Source organism: Bidens hawaiensis, unplaced genomic scaffold (genome assembly GCF_021521415.1).
Source record: "Bidens hawaiensis isolate Kalapana, Puna unplaced genomic scaffold, B.hawaiensis_p1.1 tig00062221_1, whole genome shotgun sequence".
Classification (NCBI taxonomy): Eukaryota; Viridiplantae; Streptophyta; class Magnoliopsida; order Asterales; family Asteraceae; genus Bidens; species Bidens hawaiensis.
In genome coordinates this window covers 51,169-73,310 of record NW_027501159.1, presented here as the reverse complement: position 1 = coordinate 73,310, position 22,142 = coordinate 51,169, and the positions used below count along the sequence as shown (strand labels likewise).

Genomic DNA, 22,142 nt, shown 5'->3' with positions numbered 1-22,142 from the left:
GATGTAGCTAAAGTTTTTCACAAAAATGTTATACATTCCATATCCGGTAATAGACAAAAAAGACACAAGATTTTCCTTTTTGAACACCTTTCATGTTGTCCTTATAAACACATTGTTGTTTAAATATCACAATAATCTTATAATATATATAAAAATGGAAATTTATCTATGATTTTTAAGACTAAATATTTGTAAAAAAAAATAAAAAAAAAATTATTATAGTTTTCTTTGAATTGAAGATGTCTAAAAAAATTGAATGTTAATTTACTCTTCAAACATAAACTCTTATATATATATATATTTCAATTTTAAAGAAAATATATTTATGACACGTAATTATTATATTAATATTTTTTTAATAGTATGTATGTTTAGAATATAATTATGGCATTAATAATTCAATTAATGGAGATTGATCAATTAATACGGTATGATGAATTAATAATCAATACTATATTTATAACCAAGATTTTATTCTTTTTAATCAATAAAAGAGAAGTGATTTTGGCGGAAATTTGATTGTGGAAATCATCCTCAGAATGCCATGTGTCCAGAATTATTTTATTTTATTAGTATAGGCAGATTACATAATTACTCTACTTCATTCTTATAATTAGCATGTTAATTTCATTTGTATTTGATTCAAACCATATATATATATATATATAGGGGATGGTTATTTTGAGAACCATGGTGAGTTTTAAGAACTTTAAGAACTCAATTTTGAACCACACATTTAATTAAATGATATGAAATATGTGGCTGAGATTAAATTTAATTAAAAAATGAAGCAGGAGAGAGAACACGTATTTTTGATAATTACACAAGTTTAAACGTTAGTTACACATGTGTAAAAGGTCGATTCGGTTTGTAAAAAATGCCGTAATTTTTTGTACATCACTTACACTTACGTATTACACATGTGTAAAAAAAATTCGAAAAAAAATTGTTATGTTGAGTTCTTTCGATTTCTTAAAACTCAAAGTGGTTCTAAAAAAGAATCAATTATATATATATATATATAATAAAAATAAAATGATATGTGTAGAAAGTGATATTAAATAGTATTGATTAACCCCAATAAATGAATGAGCTAGACTGCTAGAGTTAAACCATATGGGTTATTTTTCAAAGATTGTTTATACATATAAGTTTATATGGATTGGTTTGAGGTTCGGGTCAGTTCGATGGTTTTGAAAAAAGTTTATATAAAAATACGATAAAATAATAAAAAATACACCGCATTAGAAATTAAAAAAACACATAATAGAAAGCTAATGAACCATTCAACAAAGTAAGTCTAACCAAAGCATATAATCATATTTTATATTGTTTTTTTATCAACAATTACAAACTAACAAACAAATTAAAACTAACAAACTAAAACTAAAACTTAACAATTAACAACATCAAGAACAATTATAGTGTAAGGTCTAACCTGTGATATAATTAAGATAAAGCCGAATTTAAAAAAAAAGTTCAAAAAAACCGCTGGTATGAAAGGCCTAACCTGTGATCTTCAGTTTACAAAACCAACAACTTACCAACTAGACCAACACTCATATTGTTAGTAGAGTGGTTCCTTCTTGATTTATAACGTGGTTCCCTCTAATATTTTCTATATATCATACACTATAATTTCGAAACTCGGGTGGTTCTGGAGAACCACCCATTTGCTTTGTAGATCCGCCATTCAATACATGCCTATACATATATATTTGAATAGCCAACGTGCTGTTTTGTACAATAACTATACGTAATTACCATTACTAATAAGTATAAGAGAAAACTTCGGTGCCGCAAAGCCTCGTTGGGCCGGTTTGCGGCACCTTTTTTGTATGCGGCATTTTGTTTTTTTATACTTTAAATTTTGGTACCATAATAAACGTAAGGAAAACCGACCAAATGCTAATTTTGTTTTTGTTTCAATATCGTAACAAACATGATTGAATTCAACCAAATTCGTGTGGACGCACCGGATTTTGTTTTAATTCCGGTATCGTAACAAACATAACCAAAACCATCTGAATACCACTTGTGTTTTTGTTTTGGTTCCAATATCTGATGAAAATCAACAGAATTCGCTTCGACTTACCGTCTTAACACCTGGGACCGACAACTTAGGTTTTGTTACCATACGCCTAGGTTTTACTAAGCTGCCCCGGGGCAACACGCAGGGTAATTCCACTAGTTATAAACATATGTTGTGTGATTGTTTATATACGATGTTTGATTATTAATGTACATTGTCTAAAACTGTGCGTAACTATTTATATATTTGTGTAAATATGTTTGGTTTTTTTCTTCTTTTTTTTGTAATTATATATGGTGTGACCACATTTACACGTTGCTTCAAGGCACGTGTTGCATCTTGTTGGCTTCCCAAATTTCGCACACTAAAATGATTCATTATTTCATTACAATAAAATACATAATGTATATATAAATATACATACATACACACACACCCATATATAGTGGTGAGTTAATATATAAAGAATGTGAAACCACCTGAACGAGAGATATGTCCTTGGGTGAAGGGTAAATTCGCTCACACCATAATCACACATAAGCACTATATAATTATGCATAAACTAAGCACACAATATATAATTAAGAAACCACACATAGCTTACCAGTTAAAAAAAATATGTGGCAAACTTAAAAAAAATGAGCAATTGTAGGTTATTTCAATTTTACATCTTTTGATTCTTAATATAAATAACCTTTTATTTATTTTTTAAAACATAACTACACATATTATAAATTCCGACCCTCACATTTTCTACTCATTTACCTTCTTAACGCACAAAAAATCTGATGAGACTCGATTTGGTTTAGTGACTTAATTTGAAAAAAAAATGGCATAAATGACTTTATTGGAATATATACTTTTAAACTTGGATACTATATATTCTTAAAAAAATAACAATAATAATAATAATAATTGTTTTGAAATACAGAGATATTTGATAGAATAAAGATAATTCCATATAAATTCTGAAAATAGTTCAAAATAAGAGAGATAAACTGAAAATAGTTCAAAGTAGGTTCCATTATGAAAATAGTCCTTCCAAATCTATCTCCCACGTGAGATCAGGATTCGTGACGTGAGATTTGGGTATCCTATCACAAACTGACACGTGTCCTTTCACAGATAAAGTTTCATAGAAATTTCACTTGGCCGATAGTTTTCAAGTGAAAATAGTTTTCTGAAAAACCATAGGGTTGGAATGAAAATTGTCCGTCACGTGAGGTTTCAAAGTCATCGTTATCCGCGTTTTTTTAAAATGCATCTCCTCGGACGCATTCCAAATGAATTTCGTCAGCTACGTTAAATTTCAAAAAAGTTGGAAAAAAACGATACGTTTACAAAAAAACATAGTATTTGTCCGATGATTTTTAATAAAGTAAAAAAAATCGATTAGTTTACAAAAAAGTTTAATAGAAACAATAATTTAGCTCTGAATTTTATCTTCTCAGATGATTTTCATTAAAGTTTTATAAAATCCGAAAAATTTGTTAGATGATTTTCAAAAAAATTTAAAAATACGATAATTTCCCAACGAATTTAATTTCTTTAGATGATTTTTATAAAAATTTTAAAAATATGGCAAGTGTTAAGAATGTGGTGGGTGGTGGTGGATGATGGCGGTGCGTGGTGGTGGTGGATGATGGCGGTGGGTGGTGGTGGTGGATGATGGCGGTGGGTGGTGGTGGTTGATGATGGCGGTGGGTGGTGGTGGTGGTTGATGGTGGTTGATGATGGCGGTGGGTGGTGGTGATGGCGGTGGATGATGGCGATGGGTGGTGGTGGTGGTTGATGATGGCGGTGGGTGGTGGTGGTTATGATGACGGTGGGTGGTGGTGGTTATGATGGCGGTGGGTGGTGAATGATGGCGGTGGGTGGATAAAAAAACTTTTTCTAATATATATTCTTTTTATGCAAAAACAGATAAGTTTCATCAAAAAACTATCGAATTAAAATACTTTGTAACATAATCTATCTTTTTTGACAACACGTCTTTTTATGCAAAAATAGACGAAATTCATTTGAAATGCGTCCGAGGAGATGCATTTCAAAAAAACGTGAAAATCATCTTTTTCGAAACGTCACGTGTACGGACAACTTTCATTTCAAACCTATGGTTTTTCAGAAAATTATTTTCACTTGAAAACTATCGGCTAAGTGAAATTTCTATGAAACTTTATCTGTGAAAGGACAGTGTCAGTTTGTGATAGGATACCCAAATCTCACGTCACGAATCCCAATCTCACATGGGAGATAGATTTTGAAGGACTATTTTCAGAATGGAACCTACTTTAGACTATTTTTAGTTTATCTCTCCTGTTTTAGACTATTTTCTGAATTTTCCCAATATATAATGGCTACCAACAAGGAAAGAGACTTTTTTTTATTTTATTATATCCAATGGAAGAAAGAAAAAGGAACGTCACTTTTAAGTTCGGATAAAATGGATGTATCTACTTATTATAACGAAATGAAATGCGTACCTTTGTTTACTTTTAAATGTTGGCCTCTTAGTTTTGTGCGTCATGTAGCAAATTGAATTTCCATATAATTGTTTAATTATAAATAAATGCACATGTAATAAACACACGTAGGTGTGCAAAAGAAGGATAAATTGCTAGAAAACACACAATGGTGTGCACGGTTCATTTCTTCTTTACATTGTTGAAAATTGTCGTAAAACTTTAAGACATTCGTTTTCATGTCACGAAATTTATAACAAAGTTGTTGGTTGGTGTGATGCGGTTCACATCCCACAATAGTGTGAAACTTCGTCATAATGTGGTCCCACATGGATCCTCGTCAATGTTATGTCAAGCACGGGGCAGCGCTTCCTCCTCAATTGAAATCCACTTTATCATATCACTATATCAAACAAACGTTGTATATATTGTGTAGTCTATAGCCCAAAATCAATCAATTAAACAAACAAACATGGTAATATTGTATGCGACTGTAGATGAAGAAACTGCAACCTGGATCGTTATTTGAATCGTGTAATCACTATAAGATAAACATATTTGCGAGTTGCATACAATGATTTATCGGATTAGATAGAGAACTCTGATCATGGAATTGGACTTTTATTAGATGAAGAAGTAGAGAGAGAACCCATAACTGTTTATTCTCTTTGTATGTATTCGATTGAGAGAGCCATACCAATTAGGGAATTAAACATCGATCATTATTTTGCCAAAATAATTCCTGTATATGAGCCTAAAAGATCAATTAAGCCCACTTCATGCAACAACCCGAAAATTTCATGCCAAATTTGACAATTTTTAAAAGTTAAAAGGAGCCAAGGAATAAAATCGCGAACAAAGAAAAGGCATAAAAATGCGTAAGGATAAAGTTCAGACCTTCGTTTTGATGTTTTATAAATCGAGGGACCAAACTGTCATTCGGCCAAACTTAAGTCTAGGGTCTTATCTGTAATTTTCCAAACTTCAGATGAGATGGACCGTCTCATTGTTATACAGTCTGTCTCATTCATAACTTAGATATTAAGTTTGTTTTGAGACAGGGTCTCTCATCTGCGTACAATTTTGTGACGGCCTTGTTATACGCGGATCATCTCATTATTAGACAACCCGTCTCATCAGCTGGGTCAGCAAAAAATGTGTTAAAGTCGACCCTAACGTGTCACAACGTGTATGATGACTCATCATATGATCCATAGGCTATATAAAAAGGTTTAGATCGTCCATAAACTTCACATATCACCAAGGATCTATATCAAACACTTTCAAGCGAGGTAAGCGAGTGTTCGAAGCGTTAAGGTAGTGCAAGGCCAAACCAAGGCGTTCTAGCTAAGAGAAGGCTCTGATTATACGCTCCAGAGGTGTTAGAAATATTACCAAGTCTCCCTAGATCGTGTATAACTTGGAAGAGAGGTATAGTATCACTAGACTCGTTTAAGTTCGTTTTTATACATTAAGCATTATCATTCAAACCTCAAAAATATCTAGTTACAAAAGTTATAATGAATCTTTTAAGCATGTATAAAGTCTTAGAACATATAAACGAAAGTAAGAATAATGTCAAGATAAATTTTAGCCTTAGCGGGCCAAGCTGACGGATTAGACGGACCCTCTAATCATTATATGGTCCGTCACATCCTCATTTTTATACGTGTCAACTTTTAGCCTATACGGTCCAATTGCTTAAATAATAAACCCGATGTTATTATAAAGCCCAAAGAACATAAAATATTTAGAATTAAATCAAGCTCACAATTTCGAGCCACCTAACTCGTTTAATCTCTAACATTATTTTCTCAATCAACAAGTTAATCCAATAATATTAAAATAACCAACAACATACCGGTTTTCTGATTTATTTTTTTAGAAAACTTATAAGTATTTTTGTGATGGTTCCGTTCCAGTTGTGTCTCAAGTATAACATCATGTTGGGAAATTGATTGGCTTTGGTGGTCCAAACCGAATGAATGATGTATTTTTAGACATCCAGATATAGTAAAATGGTGGTTATGTCCACTAAGGAGAACCCACCCCACACGAAGTAAAGTATGTCAACCTTTTTAAATAGTCTAAAACTTTATAGTTCTACTTCTACAATTCTCTTTGTATTATTTAAGTCACTAAACAACTTGAAAAACAACGACCCATTGATACAATGTAAGTTGCACTATGATAGGTGCCACAAAGGGATCAACATGAAAGAAATAATAATAAATTTTATTATTTTTTAATAATACCAAAAGTTTAAATTTTTAAAGTTAAAATTACATTGTTATAAAATAATATAACTTATCGCTTTATACTCAACATTATTGAAGCCACTAAACAGCTTAAACTTAACAAATAACCAACCACCCATTGATACAATGTAAGTTACATGATAGAATTGCAGCTGTGGCAATTATGAACAAAATTGTAATATACATATGTTGATGTTTGATGTAAAATTCGAAATGACTTGAGGTACAAATTAAATTTTTCGAGTTTGTATTTAAACATTAAAGATGTCGATAATAAATCTCTATACACTTAGATTCGCGGTTACAAAGATGATGGATATAGACTCCAGTGTAAGTTTTATACTTTCTGCTCGTTTTAGATAAAATATAGTCTTTCAGATTTGACACGTTAAAAATATAGATTGTACCATATATGCGTCATTTAAGATGAAAATGTAACACACATCTACTTGTTCATAAAACGGGCAAATCTAAACCGTCTAATCCACAAAAACCAAAGAATCTAACAACCGAAACGACATAGCCTTCACAGAGACATTAAGGTACGAAGATCTGCTAAATTAATCTCTCTTTTCTCACCTTTCTCCTTGTTACTAAATGCCTCTTTAGCCAACTTCTGCTTCTTTTCTTGCAACAACAATATCCTCTCATCAACGCTATCATTAGCAATCATTTTCACCACTTTAACCGCCTCCTTTTGCCCGATCCGATGGACACGATCCATCGCCTGTTCCTCAACCGCAGGGTTCCACCACGGCTCCATCAAGTACACCCTCGAAGCCGCGGTTAAGTTTATCCCAGTACCCGAAGCCTTAAGGCTCGCCAACAAAACTGTGGGCCCACCCGCTTCCACATCACCAAACTATTGAATCACATTTGCTCGCCTTTTCGCACTCATCGCACCGTCTAAACGTAACGTCTTGAACCCAGCTTGTTTTAACGAATCCTCGAGTAGAAGTAAGAGCTTACGGAATTGGGAAAACACAACGGATTTTATTGACGGGTTTTCGGTTCTAGAAGCTTCTAGAAGTTTTAGAAGAGCTGCTGCTTTGGAAGATGGTTTACAGGTGGCATTGTCGACCTCGGAGGCGTACTCGGGTGGCGGTGAAAAGAGGTCGGATTCGGTTAACCTGTGGCGGCATGACGGGCATACGGATATTGAGCTTTTTATCGCTCGGATTATGCAGCTTTCACAAAAAACATGTGCGCACGTTGTGATTATTATTTTAGATGGCGGTGAGAGGCATATCGGGCAATCTAGATCTTCACTGTCTTGTAGTAGTAAAACTAGCTTTTTAAGAAGTTCGGGTTTGTTTGATGCATCTAAAAGTTTAGATGAAAACAGAACGCGATTAGTCGACTGCTTAAAAGAATAAACTAAGTGATACACAGATGGTCCCGTGTGATTTGAGCCAAAATTTGGATTTCGTCCCGAATGTTTAAAAATTGCATTTTTAGTCAATACTTACACTTTTCTCTTTCATAAACAGTCCCTGGGTCAGGTAATATGACAATTATGCCCTTTCTAAAAGTTACACTTCAACCCTTTTACTATTTCACTCTTTTAAAATTTACAGTTTAACCGTTGATGTTTATTACTATTGCTATAAATATTACTTGGACCGAACCACAGTCCACCCTCCACAGGAACCAACCGTGTAATTTACTCTAAAAATATATGCACGAATGGAAAATTAAATAAAGATGGAAAATGAAAGTACCTTCAAAGTTGAAGGACAAAAGTGACGATCTAATATCTGGAGGGACCAACTCTGTATGTGTGCATATTTGGCGAAGGCGTAAAATGATGCTTAAAACAGTAGAGTAATTAGATGTCACCTCTCCTCTAGCAATATACTTTTCTACAAAATTCTTTGCTTCGGTTTCCATCACATCATACAACTTCCGTTCGTCTACAGAAAGCTCCACGTGACATGTGTGGACGGTTTTCGGAGGTAACCCGATTTGCGCTTTATCTTTTGTTCGTCTCAAAGAAAACGCTGCCATCAATACCTAAAAACAAAACAACTTTTTTAGAAGCTGTTAAAAAAGTCAAGAACACGAATTGTATGATAAAATATGTCGTAATTCTGATCCGTTTACTTTTAAAGAGTCAAACGGGATAACTACATAACTTACTTAAAAGGAGAAACGGGTCATTAAACTCATCAAAAATGCATTTTTAACGGTTGCAAGCACGTAAAATGTACTGTTTTTAAAGGTAGATTATTGACTTGTTGCCTGAATTAATAACATATATTATGTAACCATATTTGACACATTTACTAATGAGAATAGAAACAAAACTAATCAATGTTTGTGGGCCATCCCGGCCTGTTTTGAAGCTTAAACACAACCCGTTTGAACCCAAACCAGTCCTGACCCACCCGTTTTGGTGCCTCTAAAGAACACGAGTTGTCATAAATTTACTCATGTTTAAAAAATAATAACATTCTTAAAAGTTAAAAGCAGCTGACAAAAACAAGAATTCACATTAACGGGTAATTTGGGTTATGAAATATCCGTGACAGGCCAAATCCAAATTTTTAGCTAATAAGAAAACGGGTCGAACAGATTAAAACTTAAGAGTCATCTAAATTCTAAAGTGTATTTGTAATTAACTATTTTTGTAAACATATTTAATGCAAGTAACTATTAATAATTGTGGATAAAACAGTGTTCGTAGATTAAACCGTTAACCAACCCAGCCCACACTACAAACTACCCATTATGAATAGGAGCCATCTTTAACCAGTTCTAATAAATTTACTCGTTTTTACCTGAAGCCTTGAGAGCCCGTTTGCCTTCCCTTGCGCAATAGGCCGTTGCACCAAGTTATCCCAATAACTTTTAGTCGAAAACGGCTCGAACCTCAAAAACGCCATGAGAGAAAACAAGTCCATGGAGCCATTTTGTATCGGTGTACCAGTAACAACCCATCGGTTTCTAGCATTCAACGTATTCACAGCATTGCTTTGTTTAGCCTTATGATTCTTAATAATATGCGCTTCATCCAAGATCACACGCCACCAATCTATCTTCTTTATCGGATCATAGATGAACCCAGTTCACTACCTAATGTACTATAAGTTGTCAAAACTATATCATACTTTTGAAGCTCAGAAACATCTTGCGTTCGGTCCCCATAGTACATATACGCTTTCAACTTCCCACGTTTCGTGTGCTCGGTTAACTGCGTTATCCAAGTTGAAAATACCGAAGGCGGACAAACAACCAGTGTCATTTTCGGTCCAACCCGACTCGTTAATTCTTCTATTTTCTCTTTCTTACTACCCTTTCGTAATCTTTTCTGACTTTTAACAACCGACAGCTCGGTTTCAGTTTCCGTTACCATTTCCGTTCCCGTTTCCACTTCAATTACTTCACATTTTCCATCATTTAAAACCTTACATTTATCCAAAGCGATCAACGAAAGCAACGTTAACGTCTTCCCTAACCCCATATCATCCGCAAAGATCCCACCACGTAACGGGTCAGGCCGTTCATCCGTTTCATAACGCGTCAACACATTAACAAACCCGTCACCTGTTTCCTCCCAAAACGGCGGCAACTCATCCGAATTCTCTCGGTTATACAACCAATACAACCCCTGCTTCTGATGAACAAACAACTCAGCCAAAATCAAATCTTTCGGAGGCTCAATAACCCCATTAACCCCATTGACCTCCCGTTGACTCAAACTCTGGTCAACGAGCTTAAAAACCTCATCCAAATCAGTCTTCTTCTTCTCCTTCACAACGACCGATTCCGATATCCCAAACAAAGGGCTATCATCAGATAACAAACACAACCCATTACTCACAAAGGCTAACCTAACATATTCAAACGAATCAAGATTCTCAAACACGTGAACATGACAAGGGGGTTTATACATAGCATTGCTTTTAGGGTTTTTGGGTACAATTCCTTCAACGTGGATTAAATTGGCGTCAATTAACGGTGCAAGAACACTGGATACCTTCTTCTCGATGTGACCCACTTGAACTAATTGAGTGTTGATGACTTTGATTGCGTTTGAGTCGAATTGGTTTAAGGGTTCGCGAACAAGACCCACCATTTCGCGGCCGGTGATTCGACCCGAGTAGTATTGGAGTCCGACGATGTTGGCGATGACGAAACCCGCCATGAAGGTTTCGGAATCCGGTGGTGGTGATGATGATTGGGTTTCGTCTTCTTCAATTGTAGCCATTTTTGCAGGTTTTGGGGGTAGTGGCCTCGTAGGTGGAGTTTAAATAATTTGTAATTCTAGCGCCCTAGACAAAATAGGGGGTGTAAATGAGTCGGGCGGTGTTTATGACTTTCTTGATAAAAACTCGAAAAAAACTGGTTAAAAGTTCTTTTATTTGAAATAATATGAGTTGAGTTGGTTTATTTTTGTAATCGAGTTAAACTTGACCCAAGTTCGATTCACGTCATGGCTCAGCTCGTTGGCTCGAACTTAGGCTCGATCAACTTCAAAATCGAGCTCGAGCCTAGTTGAGTTGCCTCGTCTAATTTTGAGCTCGAGCTTGAACCCACCCTAACTCGACTCATGAAAAACTTATAGCCAAGAGCTCAGGTTGTTTCGAGCGTTTTTTTTCTTATTTATAAAGCTTGTGCTCGGCTTTTGAGTTACCTTTACAAGCTCAAGTTCGGCTTAAAGAATTTATACTTCTAACGCTCGTAGAAAGCATTGGAGTGTAAATGAGACGAGCTAATTCGGGCCCTGGCTCGGTCAGGCACGAGTTCGACTCGTTTAGTGCGTTTTTTTATAGAGGTCGAGCTTAGGTCATGAATCACTTTTTCAAGCTCGATCTCGGATTGAACAGAGCTCGCTTATTAATTGTAATTAATTTATTGCATAATTAATTATTTTATATATTTTGAGAACATCCTAGGGTCTAAGCTTGGGTGGAGCGCATGCGTGCAATTTAAGTAGATAGATAAAGTCCAAAAGAATTAAAACCTAGAGATACACGGTTAAGGCTTAACGAGCCCTAATGATATTCTCATGCAAGAGTCAAAGTCGATAACGGAACGAGCTTTTTTTTAGGCTGTTACTCATGTAGAAGGTTTTGAAGGCAAGGTTACGGTCAGCTGGTCATCACTTTGTTTAAATAATATGGGTTTCTAGTTGCGACATAGAAAACATTGAATAATATATAGTTGTATATAAAATGAGAAGAATGTGTATTTTCTTAAATTTTTTTCTATATTTGTGTTTGAATTTTGTAAAATCCTATACAAAAATACTTGGGGTCATTATGTAGTTGTATAGATCATGACAATGAGAAACGATTTTGATAAATCAGAGAAATTTGTCCTCTGATCTTTAAGATCTTCTCATTTATTATCAAGATATATATAATTACATAACTGGCCAAGGTATTTTGGGAATGAATTTTACAAAAATCAAATACAAATATGAGATATATACATAATATATATTGTCATATCGGTTATTACCATTTATATAGGAGGCCACTAGTCCACTACTTGTTAAATAACTAACTAGCACCGTTATATAGGAGACCACTACTTCACTACTTAACTAAGAACTTAAAGAAGATGATACAAGTAAATATAATGTAAGAGAGTGTATGTTTAGCAAAACCTATTTATATGCTATAAATTTTATAACTTGGTTTATTTAAGAAAAAAGTTGCATAGGCCATAGGCTGTTACTTTGAGTTGAACAAAATTAAATTGTGTTGGGTTATCTTGTGTTGGCCCGAATTAATATCTGTTGGACCTAAATATATTGGCATGGGCCGAGTCATATTGTATTAGATCGAGTTATTTTGTATTGGGTCGATTTATATATATTTGGCCTATTGGGTAAAGTTATACTGCATGGAACCGAATTATATGCTAGTGGGCTACGTTAATCTGTAACGGGTAGTTTCTTATTATATTGGGTCGAGCCCACATGGCTTGGCCCATTTTCTGTTAGCTGGATTAAGAACGTTTTGTCATTATTTAGAATTTTATAATTTATATTGACATGTTCGGCTATTTTATTTAATTTTTTAATATACAGTTTACCCATTTATGTGGGGTTTTTTTCCAGTTGGTCTCAGGTTTGATACCTAACTCATGTTCACGTTCTTAAATACAAAATATCGAGATTCAAACTTTAATAAGGTGAGTTTTATACGGGTGATAAACCTTTCTTAATACTCCGGCAACCACTTCCACTAGCCGTTACAAAACTATTTGTGATAATATTAAATAAGTTTGGCTAGTGAATGGTCACAACTCACAAGCAAGTGATGTTATAACTATTGTTTATATGTAGCCACCTGTCAATGAAACAGGCCAAAATCCGCAATCCTCCATCATCATACCATATGATGATAAACCTCCTTTATGTGTTGACAAAATACTCGGTCCTTTTTTTATAGTGGATGAATTTAGTTCAAAGGAGATTATCATTGCAAAGCAGAATTAAAATAATAGCAGTAATAGACCATTATTATTGTTAATCATACAATTTTCTTAATATTTTAAAAATTAACTAAAAAGAAGAGTAAATTACACTTTCTTGCATATTTAGCTTCACCCCATATTGCAGCTTGTGTCATTTAAGTAAGATAGTTACAAAGAACGTCATTTTATTTAAAAAGTTACAATACATTATTATTTTCATTAGTTGATATTAACTTTCTTAGTCAAAACTCATTGTACATGACTACATTAGAATAAAAATAAACCCCCTCTCACACACTCCGTCGCATTTGGCTTCACAGCTAAAAACATCGAGCTCCAAATCATCATGATCAGTATATGATCGTCATCCTCATCAAGGTAACATAATTAAACCACTCGATTCAGTTTAACAAAGATTTGTGAAAACATGCTTCCTGTTAAATTCCTATTGCTTCATATTTAAAGGTAACTTAAATCAGAAATGATAAATATTGAATTAGTTTACTATTTATGCAACTTGCCTAAAAATAAAAGGAAAATAATATATAGTTACCAGTGAGAGATAAAGAGAAGCATATGATCTTTGACTATTGGTAACATGACAACCTCAACACTGCATGGTGCATATATATGTTCAAATGTACACCGCGTTCATAGCCATTGGAAAAACAACTGTATTATTAAAATATATTCGTTTGTAACTAGAAAACATGCGACAATACGACAACAAATCTAACCAGTTTGAATGATGGCTTCTTTATCAAAATCGCTAACATTGTAGACATATTAACATAACTATCACATGATGATTTATAATCAAACTTACATGTGTTTCTTATACCTAATATTTAATGAATTACCATATAAATGATATTTTATAATATTTGTCATGTTAATCAAGTAAACAAAATATGAAGTTTAAGGTAGTAAATATGTAATTAAATGATATTTTAAAAAAAAGTTGATTGGAATACTTAAACGGTTCAAATGGAAACAATTTAAAGAACATGTTATCAGGAAAGGTCGTCGATTTAAGTCTCGGTGTCAGCGCTAGGGATTTAAGTCTCGGTGTCAGCGCTAGGGGTTATTTTACCCGGTTGTTAGGGTTTCTGTCTATGTTAGTTTTTGAGTCAGACATGAAACATCATATATACGAAGATTGTTGAATTTTTGTCACCGGTATAATTGGGAAAAAAACGTTGTTAAAAAATGTGTCTGGGTGATCCCGTTCTAGAAGTAGTGCGTGTAGCAAACAATTAGGGAAAGGTTGCCACAAAAGGAATATTTTTATTAATTTGTTTAGTTTTAGTTTTTCTTCTTTTAACAGAAAACTGAAATACATAAATAGTATGAACACAAAACAATGAAAAAAGCAAAAGCTAAAAAGAAACTTGTACAAAGTGCATCAATAGTTGTACGTTACTTTGGATTTGCATTTACCGATAAAATGCAAGTGTGTTGCGATTAATCATTAAAGATTTAAAGTGTGTTTATCCGATAATACTTTATAAATTATACGTCTTTATACTCATAGAAACCATTTATTTAATTTTTTTCTATAATTTTCCAAACTCTCTTCAAAAGTGAAATATCTTCTTTTTTTTTCATTCCCCTAGTATGGAACCTTGGTGCTTTATGATGATACGTCGTCGACTAAAAGCTAGTACATCAGTCTGGACACGGAGATTTAGCCCAACCAAAAACCCATGCTAAGCTATTTTGTCATGCAAGGGACATGAACAAAGACCTCCCAATTTTAAATTACCAAAGTGAGATTTAATAATAATAAAAAAACGGGTATCTTCTAAAATATTCTAATAGCATATTAGCATATGTAAAAATGGGGAGACTTCTGCCTGACCATTACAATCACAAATGTTCTATATGCAAAAAGAAAAGGTAAATACACACATAAGTTAAGTATTATAATCAAATACCAATTAAACTTAACATATAAAATGTGTGAAGTGAAGAGATTAAAATTGTAATTACCATAAACCGAATTATTGCGCTACAACAAATATACTAAAGTAACAATAATTACATTAAAACTAAATAATAGTAGAGTAATGTCTCATAATTATTATTACTATACTTGTTTATTTATTGTAGTATTTAGTTTATTTACGATAGTTACGATTCTACCGTATCACAATTTTTTTCTTCTTCCCTTTTTACTTCACACAAGCTGCTTTAATTAATTTATTAACTTGTAAACAGTATTTTCCTAAAATATATTTATTATTGTAATCAATTTAAAACGTTGTTAATAGTATACATATATATATATATATATATATATATATATATATATATATATTTGACTATTTATCAGATTAAACATATTGAAACATAGATATTACATATTACATCATAGCAGTAAGGCCGGGTAACAAGCTTATTGATCTCCGTCCCAAATCCTCGCTCGAAATCATGTCATCTGCTGCACCATGGATAATAATAATATTAATGCAATTAGCGTGTTTGATCGGAGTTAATTCAACTTCAGTCTCCGACGAAGTTGTCAAACTACCCGGCCAACCGCCGGTAACGTTCAAGCAGTTCGCCGGTTACATATCCATCAACAACAACAGATCTCTGTTTTACTACTTCGTTGAAGCTGAATCCAACTCTTCTACCAAACCGCTAGTCCTCTGGTTCAACGGAGGTTATAATAATTATTAATTATAAACTAATAATAATTGTTGTTGTATATATATGTTTAATTGAGTGTTTGATTATGATAATTGCAGGTCCTGGTTGTTCGTCGGTTGGAGAAGGTGCTTTTGTTGAGCACGGTCCGTTTAAACCGAGTGGTAGGGTTTTGGTGAGAAACAGTTATAGCTGGAATAAAGGTATATAATAATTATAATAATAATAATATTCCAGTCCAGTGTTGAGGTTATTAATTGCTGCTGTTGCTGCTGCATTTAATGTTCACATTTGTGCCCTAATTCATTTAGATAGTCATTCTTCGTGATTTCTAGTGGCGCAAACGAGCCGAGCTCGAGCTCGAATAGGCTTCACCTTAGCTCGTTATAAGCTCTACTCCTAGAGCTCGAGTTCGACTCGTTATTAGTTTCTCAAGCTTGATCTCGACTATTCACTATATTTTTAACAATTAATTAACTAATATATATTTTTATGTATATCCTTTTTAAGTATAATTTCATACATAACACAGCATATATGATTTGGTTATTTTTATCATAAATTTTCTGAACATAATAATTATTATTAAGTACATAAATTATTTATGATATAAAAATATATAAATAGGCTAGATCGTTTATTTAAACTTGCTTATTTTTAGGTTCAAACTCGTTTAAGCACGATTCGGTTCAGATCAAACTCGCGAGCGGCTGGGCTCGTTTACGCCCCTAATGATTTCAATTGTTTATAGGATATGTAGTTTTGTGGCTATTTTACAATTTATAAAATGATTAATGTATTAATTAGTGGTTGGGAATTGAAGCAGTGTTAATCAGATATATAGTTAGTCATTTGACTATGTCATAAATTCTGACTATTTACAACATTGATAGATGAAAATGATGTTCTTATAATTATGTGAAATAACATATTCTTGCAATAACAAGTCACGTCAGAATGTCAGATTATATATAAACTCCTTATGGTGCATGCAAATATGCAATATTAGCTATGCTTGAAGTTATTTGTAACATTACAATGTATGTATGCAACTTTATTAAATGTTGCAATATATTACATAATTTTTGGAAATAACATTGGGAAATTCAATGTTATATTACAGAAGCAAATATGTTATATCTGGAGTCACCAGCAGGAGTTGGATTCTCTTACTCTGATGACCAGTCTTTTTATACATCAGCTAATGATGTCATTACAGGTTAGTTACTTCTTCTATCAAGTATAACTCATTATTATTGTTATAAGTATATGTAGGTGATGCCATGTTATTCTTAATAGCTAATGCTATCATTGCTTTGGACCTTTGGTCAAATTCACATGTGATGATTATTGTTTCTCATTTCAGCTAGTGACAATCTTGCTTTTCTTGAAAAATGGTTTGAGAAATATCCACAGTACAAGAATCGGGACTTCTATATCACGGGCGAAAGTTATGCAGGTATGTTATGCAACAACTTTAAAAAAGCTAAATACCATAAATTTTGTACTCTTATTTGATAGACTAGTTCTGCATTAAAGTTATTGTACAAATGATAGTTTTTATCATTATTGTTTTGGCTGAATGTTTTGACCGGTTTCTTGGTGCCAATTTTTGCAGGACACTACGTTCCTCAACTCGCAAATCTCATAGTTCACTCAAAAGCCAAAATTAATCTCAAGGGAATTGCAGTGAGTAAAATTAATAATCACTGAATTTAGGGGTGTGCATGGGTCGGTTTTGGGTTCAAAATTTGGTTCGGTTTAGTTTTTATGGTTTTAATTACATGCAAAACTAAAACCTAACCAAAAGTTCAATTTTTACGAAAACAGAATACCAAAGCGTCGGTTTTTGTTTGAGTTCAGTTATTTCAATTCTGTTTCTTGACTTTTTCGGTTTCATGCACACGCTTAACTGAATTTGGCCATAAGTTTCTGAACTTTGGTTTTACATGATTATATCACGTTATTTATACACTTAGAAATAAAGTCCCGGGCTTTTATCTTTACAAAAGAAGTCCTTTTTGCATGATTAAACCCTTAACTTTTTACAAAATATAACGAAGAGGTCCATTTTCGGTGAACTTATTATTTTGTTGTGTAGATAGGTAATCCACTTTTGGACTTCAATACGGATTTTAATTCAAGGGGGGAGTATCTTTGGTCTCATGGATTAATATCAGATGATACTTATGATATGTTTAACTCAAAATGCAATTATTCAACTATAAGAAAACAAGGACAGGCTAGGTCTTATACACCTACTTGCTCTCTAGTTGCAAATCAAGCTTCAAAAGAGATTGGTCGATTTGTTAACGCGTATGACGTCACACTTGACGTTTGTTTATCAAACGTTTTCTCACAATCACTAGTTCTCGAGCAAGTTGTGAGTTTAGTAACTTCCTAATTGTTGTTTATGATGTGTTAATAGACCTCTAAGCGAACAAAATATTCAGTGCTCAGGTGACTACTTGGCAGGAAATTCGTTAATATAATAAACGAATGAACATGAACAAAAGCTTTTGTTCATTTAGTTAAACAAAAGTACATGAGCACATGTCTGGTTCGTTTATGTTCTTTCGTTTATGTACGTTCGTGAACCGTTCATTATACTGTTAACAAGCGAACATATTAACTTTCTTAACAAACGGACATGAAGAAGAACACCCTGCCTGTTTAACTGTTCGTGTCCATTCGTTTGTTTGGTTTAAGCTAAACAAACGACCACGAACATGCTCTGTACATGTTCGTGCGGTTTGTTTACAAGCCAAGATATTTAGAAGTGGCAATTCCGACATGGTTAGGAATTGGTCAGTCGGCTTGGATTATGTATTATCTTTAATGGATCGAAACATGAAATACAAAAGATTAAGTTAAAAGGAATCGGGCCAAATAGGTCAAACATATAAAAGCAGTGCATTTTTTTTAAAAGTAATTTATTGAAATGATCCAATTTTGTAATCCTAATTGACAAACCAATCTGTTGTAAAAAGTTTAAAATTTTTTGGACAAAATGTGTTTTCGGTTAAAATCGACCCGGCCCTGTCATGTGTCCATTTTTGCCACATCTCTAACGGGTAAAATAAAAATATATAGCTTAAAATGAATTGGGTCGAATGAATCGAAATTCATGCAAATTGTATTTTTAATGCATAATCGATGCACTAAGCACATACAAAAAAATTTACTATTTGTTTACAAAACGGGTTTTGATTCAAACAGACATAAGTTTGTTATCGCCCGAACCCATTTTGACCTGTTTCCAGATCTGGGTCAAATTTTTTTTGTACATAATGACTGTTTCCACTTGCAGCAAGATGAGGAGACAAAGATAGACGTTTGTGTGGAAGATGAAACGATTGAATATTTGAACTGAAAAGACGTTCAAACCGCTCTCAATGCTCGACTTGTAGGTGTGAATAACTGGACCCCGTGTAGCGAGTAATACACGAACCCATTATCATATTCCACTTTATCAATTTAAGAAAACTATATATTAATGACCGGTTCTTGTTTTATAATGACAGAGTTTTAAGCTATGACATGGACAATCTTGAGGTACCAATGACTCCAGTCTTGACCTCCCTCATCAAATCTGGCATTAGGGTTCTTGTTTACAGGTGAGTTAAATATATACCAAACATAAATAAGTAGGCTTGTATTTTAAGTTAAATATATACCAAACATATGAAAGATGTCTTGTGTGCCAAACAAACGATAGAAATGAACAATAAACTAACGGTTATGTTTGTTTGGTAACAAAATAAACGAACAGTTCACGAACGTAACTGAGCATAGATGAACAAATGTAACTGAACATAAACAAATGAACATAACTGAGTTAAAACCATTTGAAAGTAATGCGAACAATAATGTGTTGTTAAAAAGTTATTAAAATTTAAAACTAGACTATATTGTAATAATTCTAAAAAAAATTAAGTGAATATATTATCAAATGTAAATGAACAAACTTAAACAAACATAAACTAACGAACATAAATGCAGAATGACACATGAGCTAATATTCATTCGTTTAACAAAATGAACAAAAAAATTTTAACCGGGCCAATTAAAAGAGTTCAGTTAAAAATGAAACGGGTTAAAATTGGCTTAAAAGGGTCAAAATGGTTGAAAAGATTAATCTTTCTATTTATTTTTTTCAGTGGGGATCAGGACTCTGTGCTCCCGCTAACTGGGACACGAGTGGTGGTCAATGGCTTGGCTAAGCAGTTAGGTTTGAACGTAACTCTACCGTACAGGGCGTGGTTCAATGGCAACCAGGTTAGTTCACCTTTGCGTACTAGTTACAACTACATTTTTAGTTGGATTTTATGAATAAGATGTTACATATTTGCTTGACTTTACAATTTCAACTCATTTACTTAATTACTTATTTTTGGTCGATTTAAGTTATGTTTTATTCCTAATAAATATAATAAAAGTAGTTATTTGTAACATTTACTAAATATACCAGTAAACGTTATTACTGTAAACCGTTTAGACTCTAGACGCTTAATGTTCTTGGAATGGGTAACTTTTTTATTATGTTTTAGAAAGGTTAAAATGATATTATGAAAGTTAGAAGGATACAAGTGATTTTTTTGAATTTTAAGAATATTATTTGGCCCGAACCCGATAAGAACCGTTACCTAACCCGCTCATTATGTCATTTTCACTTTTGGGTTTTGTTTTTTTTATATTTATGAAGTTTAACTTTGGGCAGGTTGGTGGATGGACACAAGTGTATGGCGATGCTTTAACTTTTGCAACCATTAGAGGCGCATCACACGAAGCCCCGTTCTCACAGCCCGAGCGATCAATTGCGCTTTTAAGAGGATTTTTGGCGGGAAAGCCATTGCCATCTGCCAATGAAATCGCTCAAAAACCTGAGCGAGTAATCCCTCATTTGTAGGCTAGTGAATAACCGGTTTCTCACATATCTTGAGTCGCAATAAATGTTTGATATGCGGGTAGTGTAACTGTAAAGGACCTGAGGTGTTGTTTTATGTACTAGAATAATTATGTAACCTAATTCTGACCCAAATTTCGGATAGCCTATATGCACTCGGTAGCTTGAGTTTACTCTCTTCGTCGTGCATCGGTTGTTTGTACACTTTGCGTACATGAGTGTACATTATCTTAGACAAGGGGTTTAAGATATGGTTGAACAATATGGGCTTGTTCATACCAATTGTGCCTAAAATTATATCTTCACCAACAACCTGGCTACTAAACTTTAGGGTGTAGGTAATTAGGTTTAGAGACGACTAAATTGCATCGAAATTGAATAAACCGAACTGAACTGGCAAATACAGCTTTCGGTTTCAATATCTCTGTTCGGTTTGAATAATGCAAATAAATCGAATAACCTAAGTACACCGATAAAAATATATTATTAGAGAGTTAGTTACAAAGATGGTCCTTCTGGTTTGGTTTCAACTCACTCTCTTCTTTCTCTTTCCCTCTTCCACTTGCTACCATTTTTACTTCTAAATGTCTATCATTTTTATTTCATCATCTCAAACTGGTACGAACAAGACCGGTATCTCAATTAAAACGCAAACCAGAAACCTATTACCATTTCTACTTCTAAAGGTCTACAATTTTTTTTTTTGGCTTAGCATTCAAGTATGTTATTTTTCCCAAATCAAAAGAACCATCTATGTAATTGACTTTTAAGATTATTTAAGTTTTGTCATTTAGCACAATCTAATTACACTTTTGTAAAATGTTATTTAGCCTAATTCATTTTAATGACAAATAAAGATAAATTTATATAGACTTTAATATTCGAAAAATAAATTAAGAAAAGTTTTATGTTGTATATTCAGTTGAAACAAAAACCAAACTGAACAATCGAAAACATAATAAACTTAATAACCAAAAAACTGAAATGACAAACACCCTTGCTAAGCTTGTCAAAACGTGTGGGTTGCACGCCTAACCAATTTAGGTTCGTGTCCAAACAAATCAGACTTAAAGTGAGTTCTCGTCGTTTCAAAAATGTAATATGGTTATTCAAATATTATTTAATAAAATGTATAATCTTGTTTTAATCTTTTGTTTAGTATCATCTTTTCTTCAGTATTACATGTAGATTTTATTTTATAAAACATTGACAAATTTTAAAATTTAAACATTCAAAATTTATCATGTAAACTTTGAATTTAGGTAATAAACAATAAATGGGGTATAATATAAGTCCTAAAGCCAATATACTTATCTTAGATTTAATTGTTTTTTTTTTTTAACTCATGTTGTAAAATTAAAAGTGTGAATTTGTTAAACTTGAAAATTGGTGTTAACTTTGTT

The 22,142-nt window shown here is 33.2% G+C and overlaps 2 pseudogenes across 2 annotated transcripts; one reads left to right on the top strand and one right to left on the bottom strand.

The window, feature by feature from the left end:
* Positions 1–7,278: 7,278 nt before the first annotated feature.
* LOC143603591 (putative SWI/SNF-related matrix-associated actin-dependent regulator of chromatin subfamily A member 3-like 1) lies at positions 7,279–11,006 on the bottom strand (annotated as a pseudogene). The gene is made up of 3 exons (XR_013148092.1): positions 9,533–11,006; positions 8,474–8,765; positions 7,279–8,075 (listed from the first exon to the last, which is right to left on the bottom strand). The product of XR_013148092.1 is annotated as a putative SWI/SNF-related matrix-associated actin-dependent regulator of chromatin subfamily A member 3-like 1 (transcript).
* Positions 11,007–15,586: 4,580 nt separating this feature from the next.
* Positions 15,587–20,956, top strand: LOC143603590 (serine carboxypeptidase-like 45; annotated as a pseudogene). Its single transcript, XR_013148091.1, has 10 exons — positions 15,587–15,849; positions 15,935–16,036; positions 16,957–17,052; positions 17,200–17,292; positions 17,452–17,522; positions 17,935–18,216; positions 19,144–19,271; positions 19,358–19,450; positions 19,994–20,111; positions 20,554–20,956. The product of XR_013148091.1 is annotated as a serine carboxypeptidase-like 45 (transcript).
* The last annotated feature ends 1,186 nt before the right edge of the window (positions 20,957–22,142 follow it).